Genomic DNA, 7807 nt, shown 5'->3' with positions numbered 1-7807 from the left:
ACGCAGGCGGAAGTCAGTAGCTTTATTGACGCACTGTGTTCCTAATAAATGTTGTTCAGTTGCATTGAAATGTTGTTCAGTTGCATTGACACTACTTTTTGTTTAAAGCGCAATTAAAAAAAAAAAAAAAAAGAGTCCAAACAATGACCCCTGCTACGGTAGTGTTGCAAGTGTTATGCGACTTCAGCTAATGATGGGTCCATCCGAAATTATTCCATCCAAAAGTTTTGGGTGGAGGCACAGGTCACAGAGGGAGTTCTGCTTCGACGTCAGCCCGAGCCAAAGGACATGCGCACTGCTCTCTCCAACTGCTTGGAAGGCAGCTATGCTCACCACTATACCACCAACGCAGTCAGCAGTCAGCAACTTGCGCCGTCACTAAGAAGGCTCGAAGTGCACGAGTCGCCGATAGGGCTAGAGGAGCAGATGAGATCTTTGTTTGGACCCGTCACTAAAGAGAGCCTTCAAGAATTTGCATCCCGTCACGTACAAGAAAGCGCTGCCTTCCCATCCGGCTAAATAAACACGAAGTGGTCAAACGCAGAGAGTGCCTATAATAACCAAAAGCCCAATCAAGGCAATCTCTTTCTCATGCCTCTATCTGAAAAGTTGGATAAAATCTTATATGAAAAAAAAGTCTTTTAAAGAAATCCCTTATTCCGAGGTCACCGTAGCCACCAGATCCAGTCTGTATCCGCTTCAGTCACCGGATCCAGTCCGTATCCAGAGAAGATGGTGGATCAACACCTAGAAAGGACCTCTATGGCCCAGAAACACAGCGGAGACCGTGACAACTAGATGAGCCGCAGATACAAATCCCTTGTAAAGACCACCTGGACAAGACCACAGGAAACAGATGATTCTTCTGCACAGTCTGACATTCCTGCAGCCTGGAGCTGATCTACTGGGTTTCGTCTGACAAGGGGAGAACTGTCTCCCCGACTGAGCCTGGTTTCTCACCGGGTTTTTTCTCCATCCTTTCACCGATCGAGTTTTGGTTTCTTCCCTCTGTCGCTTCTGGCAGGCGGAGCTGGGGACACTTCATGTACAGCGATATCGTTGACTTGATTGCAAATTATTGCACAGATACTATTTAAACTGAACTTAGCTGAATGATGTCATCAAAGAGTTCAATAACGAAATGCCTTTAACTGTCATTTTGCTTTTTGACGCACTGTGTTCCTAATTAATGTTGTTCAGTTGCATTGACGCAATACTTTCTGTTTGAAGTGCAATTTAAAAAAAATCAATAAAAGAATCGAACCCGGGTCAACTGCTTGGAAGGCAGCTATGCTCACCACTATACCACCAACGCAGGTGGAAGTCAGTAGCTTTATTGACGCACTGTGTTCCTAATAAATGTTGTTCAGTTGCATTGACACAATACTTTTTTTTTAAAGCGCAATTTAAAAAAAAAAAAAAAAAAAAAAAAAGAGTCCAAACAATGACCCCTGCTACCGGTAGTGTTGCAAGTGTTATGCGACTTCAGCTAATGATGGGTCCATCCGAAATTATTCCATCCAAAAGTTTTGGATAGAGGCACAGGTCACAGAGGGAGTTCTGCTTCGACGTCAGCCCGAGCCAAAGGATATGCTTTGGCCGGGAATCGAATCCGGGTCAACTGCTTGGAAGGCAGCTATGCTCACCACTATACCACCAACGCAGTCAGCAGTCAGCAACTTGCGCCGTCACTAAGAAGGCTCGAAGTGCACGAGTCGCCGATAGGGCTAGAGGAGCAGATGAGATCTTTGTTTGGACCCGTCACTAAAGAGAGCCTTCAAGAATTTGCATCCCGTCACGTACAAGAAAGCGCTGCCTTCCCATCCGGCTAAATAAACACGAAGTGGTCAAACGCAGAGAGTGCCTATAATAACCAAAAGCCCAATCAAGGCAATCTCTTTCTCATGCCTCTATCTGAAAAGTTGGATAAAATCTTATATGAAAAAAAAAGTCTTTTAAAGAAATCCCTTATTCCGAGGTCACCGTAGCCACCAGATCCAGTCTGTATCCGCTTCAGTCACCCGGATCCAGTCCGTATCCAGAGAAGATGGTGGATCAACACCTAGAAAGGACCTCTATGGCCCAGAAACACAGCGGAGACCGTGACAACTAGATGAGCCGCAGATACAAATCCCTTGTAAAGACCACCTGGACAAGACCACAGGAAACAGATGATTCTTCTGCACAGTCTGACATTCCTGCAGCCTGGAGCTGATCTACTGGTTTCGTCTGACAAGGGGAGAACTGTCTCCCCGACTGAGCCTGGTTTCTCACCGGGTTTTTTCTCCATCCTTTCACCGATCGAGTTTTGGTTTCTTCCCTCTGTCGCTTCTGGCAGGCGGAGCTGGGGACACTTCATGTACAGCGATATCGTTGACTTGATTGCAAATTATTGCACAGATACTATTTAAACTGAACTTAGCTGAATGATGTCATCAAAGAGTTCAATAACGAAATGCCTTTAACTGTCATTTTGCTTTTTGACGCACTGTGTTCCTAATTAATGTTGTTCAGTTGCATTGACGCAATACTTTCTGTTTAAAGCGCAATTTAAAAAAAAAAAAAAAAAAAAAAAAAGAGTCCAAACAATGACCCCTGCTACGGGTAGTGTTCCAAGTGTTATGCGACTTCAGCTAATGATGGGTCCATCAGAAATTTTACGGTGCTAGGGCTGGGTCTGCGTCAGAAGAAGCCATGCATTGTTTAGTTATGTCAGTGCAGTGCCGTCAGTTGGGGAGAAACGGCAGCATGCACGGCTCCTCGTTAGTATAGTGGACAGTATCTCCGCCTGTCACGCGGAAGACCGGGGTTCGATTCCCCGACGGGGAGAGCTGGTTCTTTTCGTCTTCCGAATGATCCATCCAAAATGTTTGGTTGGATTCGCAGGTCACAGAAGGAGTTCTGCTTCGACGTCAGCCCGAGCCAAAGGACATGCGTTGGCCGGGAATCGAACCCGGGTCAACTGCTTGGAAGGCAGCTATGCTCACCACTATACCAACAACGCAGGCGGAAGTCAGTAGCTTTATTGACGCACTGTGTTCCTAATAAATGTTGTTCAGTTGCATTGACACAATACTTTTTGTTTAAAGCGCAATTAAAAAAAAAAAAAAAAAAAAAAAAAAAGAGTCCAAACAATGACCCCTGCTACGGGTAGTGTTGCAAGTGTTATGCGACTTCAGCTAATGATGGGTCCATCCGAAATTATTCCATCCAAAAGTTTTGGGTGGAGGCACAGGTCACAGAGGGAGTTCTGCTTCGACGTCAGCCCGAGCCAAAGGACATGCGCACTGCTCTCTCCAACTGCTTGGAAGGCAGCTATGCTCACCACTATACCACCAACGCAGTCAGCAGTCAGCAACTTGCGCCGTCACTAAGAAGGCTCGAAGTGCACGAGTCGCCGATAGGGCTAGAGGAGCAGATGAGATCTTTGTTTGGACCCGTCACTAAAGAGAGCCTTCAAGAATTTGCATCCCGTCACGTACAAGAAAGCGCTGCCTTCCCATCCGGCTAAATAAACACGAAGTGGTCAAACGCAGAGAGTGCCTATAATAACCAAAAGCCCAATCAAGGCAATCTCTTTCTCATGCCTCTATCTGAAAAGTTGGATAAAATCTTATATGAAAAAAAAAGTCTTTTAAAGAAATCCCTTATTCCGAGGTCACCGTAGCCACCAGATCCAGTCTGTATCCGCTTCAGTCACCCGGATCCAGTCCGTATCCAGAGAAGATGGTGGATCAACACCTAGAAAGGACCTCTATGGCCCAGAAACACAGCGGAGACCGTGACAACTAGATGAGCCGCAGATACAAATCCCCTGTAAAGACCACCTGGACAAGACCACAGGAAACAGATGATTCTTCTGCACAGTCTGACATTCCTGCAGCCTGGAGCTGATCTACCTGTTTCGTCTGACAAGGGGAGAACTGTCTCCCCGATTGAGCCTGGTTTCTCACCGGGTTTTTTCTCCATCCTTTCACCGATCGAGTTTTGGTTTCTTGCCTCTGTCGCTTCTGGCAGGCGGAGCTGGGGACACTTCATGTACAGCGATATCGTTGACTTGATTGCAAATTATTGCACAGATACTATTTAAACTGAACTTAGCTGAATGATGTCATCAAAGAGTTCAATAACGAAATGCCTTTAACTGTCATTTTGCTTTTTGACGCACTGTGTTCCTAATAAATGTTGTTCAGTTGCATTGACACAATACTTTTTGTTTAAAGCGCAATTAAAAAAAAAAAAAAAAAAAAGAGTCCAAACAATGACCCCTGCTACGGGTAGTGTTGCAAGTGTTATGCGACTTCAGCTAATGATGGGTCCATCCGAAATTATTCCATCCAAAAGTTTTGGGTGGAGGCACAGGTCACAGAGGGAGTTCTGCTTCGACGTCAGCCCGAGCCAAAGGACATGCTTGCCGGAATCGATCCGGTCCAACTGCTTGGAAGGCAGCTATGCTCACCACTATACCACCAACGCAGTCAGCAGTCAGCAACTTGCGCCGTCACTAAGAAGGCTCGAAGTGCACGAGTCGCCGATAGGGCTAGAGGAGCAGATGAGATCTTTGTTTGGACCCGTCACTAAAGAGAGCCTTCAAGAATTTGCATCCCGTCACGTACAAGAAAGCGCTGCCTTCCCATCCGGCTAAATAAACACGAAGTGGTCAAACGCAGAGAGTGCCTATAATAACCAAAAGCCCAATCAAGGCAATCTCTTTCTCATGCCTCTATCTGAAAAGTTGGATAAAATCTTATATGAAAAAAAAGTCTTTTAAAGAAATCCCTTATTCCGAGGTCACCGTAGCCACCAGATCCAGTCTGTATCCGCTTCAGTCACCCGGATCCAGTCCGTATCCAGAGAAGATGGTGGATCAACACCTAGAAAGGACCTCTATGGCCCAGAAACACAGCGGAGACCGTGACAACTAGATGAGCCGCAGATACAAATCCCTTGTAAAGACCACCTGGACAAGACCACAGGAAACAGATGATTCTTCTGCACAGTCTGACATTCCTGCAGCCTGGAGCTGATCTACTGGTTTCGTCTGACAAGGGGAGAACTGTCTCCCCGACTGAGCCTGGTTTCTCACCGGGTTTTTTCTCCATCCTTTCACCGATCGAGTTTTGGTTTCTTCCCTCTGTCGCTTCTGGCAGGCGGAGCTGGGGACACTTCATGTACAGCGATATCGTTGACTTGATTGCAAATTATTGCACAGATACTATTTAAACTGAACTTAGCTGAATGATGTCATCAAAGAGTTCAATAACGAAATGCCTTTAACTGTCATTTTGCTTTTTGACGCACTGTGTTCCTAATTAATGTTGTTCAGTTGCATTGACGCAATACTTTCTGTTTGAAGCGCAATTTAAAAAAAATCAATAAAAGAATCGAACCCGGGTCAACTGCTTGGAAGGCAGCTATGCTCACCACTATACCACCAACGCAGGCGGAAGTCAGTAGCTTTATTGACGCACTGTGTTCCTAATAAATGTTGTTCAGTTGCATTGACACAATACTTTTTTTTTAAAGCGCAATTTAAAAAAAAAAAAAAAAAAAAAAAAGAGTCCAAACAATGACCCCTGCTACCGGTAGTGTTGCAAGTGTTATGCGACTTCAGCTAATGATGGGTCCATCCGAAATTATTCCATCCAAAAGTTTTGGGTGGAGGCACAGGTCACAGAGGGAGTTCTGCTTCGACGTCAGCCCGAGCCAAAGGATATGCTTTGGCCGGGAATCGAATCCGGGTCAACTGCTTGGAAGGCAGCTATGCTCACCACTATACCACCAACGCAGTCAGCAGTCAGCAACTTGCGCCGTCACTAAGAAGGCTCGAAGTGCACGAGTCGCCGATAGGGCTAGAGGAGCAGATGAGATCTTTGTTTGGACCCGTCACTAAAGAGAGCCTTCAAGAATTTGCATCCCGTCACGTACAAGAAAGCGCTGCCTTCCCATCCGGCTAAATAAACACGAAGTGGTCAAACGCAGAGAGTGCCTATAATAACCAAAAGCCCAATCAAGGCAATCTCTTTCTCATGCCTCTATCTGAAAAGTTGGATAAAATCTTATATGAAAAAAAAAGTCTTTTAAAGAAATCCCTTATTCCGAGGTCACCGTAGCCACCAGATCCAGTCTGTATCCGCTTCAGTCACCCGGATCCAGTCCGTATCCAGAGAAGATGGTGGATCAACACCTAGAAAGGACCTCTATGGCCCAGAAACACAGCGGAGACCGTGACAACTAGATGAGCCGCAGATACAAATCCCTTGTAAAGACCACCTGGACAAGACCACAGGAAACAGATGATTCTTCTGCACAGTCTGACATTCCTGCAGCCTGGAGCTGATCTACTGGTTTCGTCTGACAAGGGGAGAACTGTCTCCCCGACTGAGCCTGGTTTCTCACCGGGTTTTTTCTCCATCCTTTCACCGATCGAGTTTTGGTTTCTTCCCTCTGTCGCTTCTGGCAGGCGGAGCTGGGGACACTTCATGTACAGCGATATCGTTGACTTGATTGCAAATTATTGCACAGATACTATTTAAACTGAACTTAGCTGAATGATGTCATCAAAGAGTTCAATAACGAAATGCCTTTAACTGTCATTTTGCTTTTTGACGCACTGTGTTCCTAATTAATGTTGTTCAGTTGCATTGACGCAATACTTTCTGTTTGAAGCGCAATTTAAAAAAAATCAATAAAAGAATCGAACCCGGGTCAACTGCTTGGAAGGCAGCTATGCTCACCACTATACCACCAACGCAGGCGGAAGTCAGTAGCTTTATTGACGCACTGTGTTCCTAATAAATGTTGTTCAGTTGCATTGACACAATACTTTTTTTTTAAAGCGCAATTTAAAAAAAAAAAAAAAAAAAAAAAAGAGTCCAAACAATGACCCCTGCTACCGGTAGTGTTGCAAGTGTTATGCGACTTCAGCTAATGATGGGTCCATCCGAAATTATTCCATCCAAAAGTTTTGGGTGGAGGCACAGGTCACAGAGGGAGTTCTGCTTCGACGTCAGCCCGAGCCAAAGGATATGCTTTGGCCGGGAATCGAATCCGGGTCAACTGCTTGGAAGGCAGCTATGCTCACCACTATACCACCAACGCAGTCAGCAGTCAGCAACTTGCGCCGTCACTAAGAAGGCTCGAAGTGCACGAGTCGCCGATAGGGCTAGAGGAGCAGATGAGATCTTTGTTTGGACCCGTCACTAAAGAGAGCCTTCAAGAATTTGCATCCCGTCACGTACAAGAAAGCGCTGCCTTCCCATCCGGCTAAATAAACACGAAGTGGTCAAACGCAGAGAGTGCCTATAATAACCAAAAGCCCAATCAAGGCAATCTCTTTCTCATGCCTCTATCTGAAAAGTTGGATAAAATCTTATATGAAAAAAAAAGTCTTTTAAAGAAATCCCTTATTCCGAGGTCACCGTAGCCACCAGATCCAGTCTGTATCCGCTTCAGTCACCCGGATCCAGTCCGTATCCAGAGAAGATGGTGGATCAACACCTAGAAAGGACCTCTATGGCCCAGAAACACAGCGGAGACCGTGACAACTAGATGAGCCGCAGATACAAATCCCTTGTAAAGACCACCTGGACAAGACCACAGGAAACAGATGATTCTTCTGCACAGTCTGACATTCCTGCAGCCTGGAGCTGATCTACTGGTTTCGTCTGACAAGGGGAGAACTGTCTCCCCGACTGAGCCTGGTTTCTCACCGGGTTTTTTCTCCATCCTTTCACCGATCGAGTTTTGGTTTCTTCCCTCTGTCGCTTCTGGCAGGCGGAGCTGGGGACACTTCATGTACAGCGAT

At 45.9% G+C, this 7807-nt stretch overlaps 2 non-coding genes across 2 annotated transcripts; one reads left to right on the top strand and one right to left on the bottom strand.

The window, feature by feature from the left end:
• Window positions 1–2757: 2757 nt before the first annotated feature.
• trnad-guc (transfer RNA aspartic acid (anticodon GUC)) lies at window positions 2758–2829 on the top strand. Its single transcript has one exon. It is a non-coding gene; the product is annotated as a tRNA-Asp (tRNA).
• Window positions 2830–2932: 103 nt separating this feature from the next.
• trnag-ucc (transfer RNA glycine (anticodon UCC)) lies at window positions 2933–3004 on the bottom strand. Its single transcript has one exon. It is a non-coding gene; the product is annotated as a tRNA-Gly (tRNA).
• Window positions 3005–7807: the final 4803 nt, after the last annotated feature.

The sequence above is a fragment of the Carassius auratus genome, unplaced genomic scaffold (assembly GCF_003368295.1).
Source record: "Carassius auratus strain Wakin unplaced genomic scaffold, ASM336829v1 scaf_tig00046346, whole genome shotgun sequence".
Taxonomy (NCBI): Eukaryota; Metazoa; Chordata; class Actinopteri; order Cypriniformes; family Cyprinidae; genus Carassius; species Carassius auratus.
This window is presented reverse-complemented; position numbering and strand designations above follow the sequence as displayed.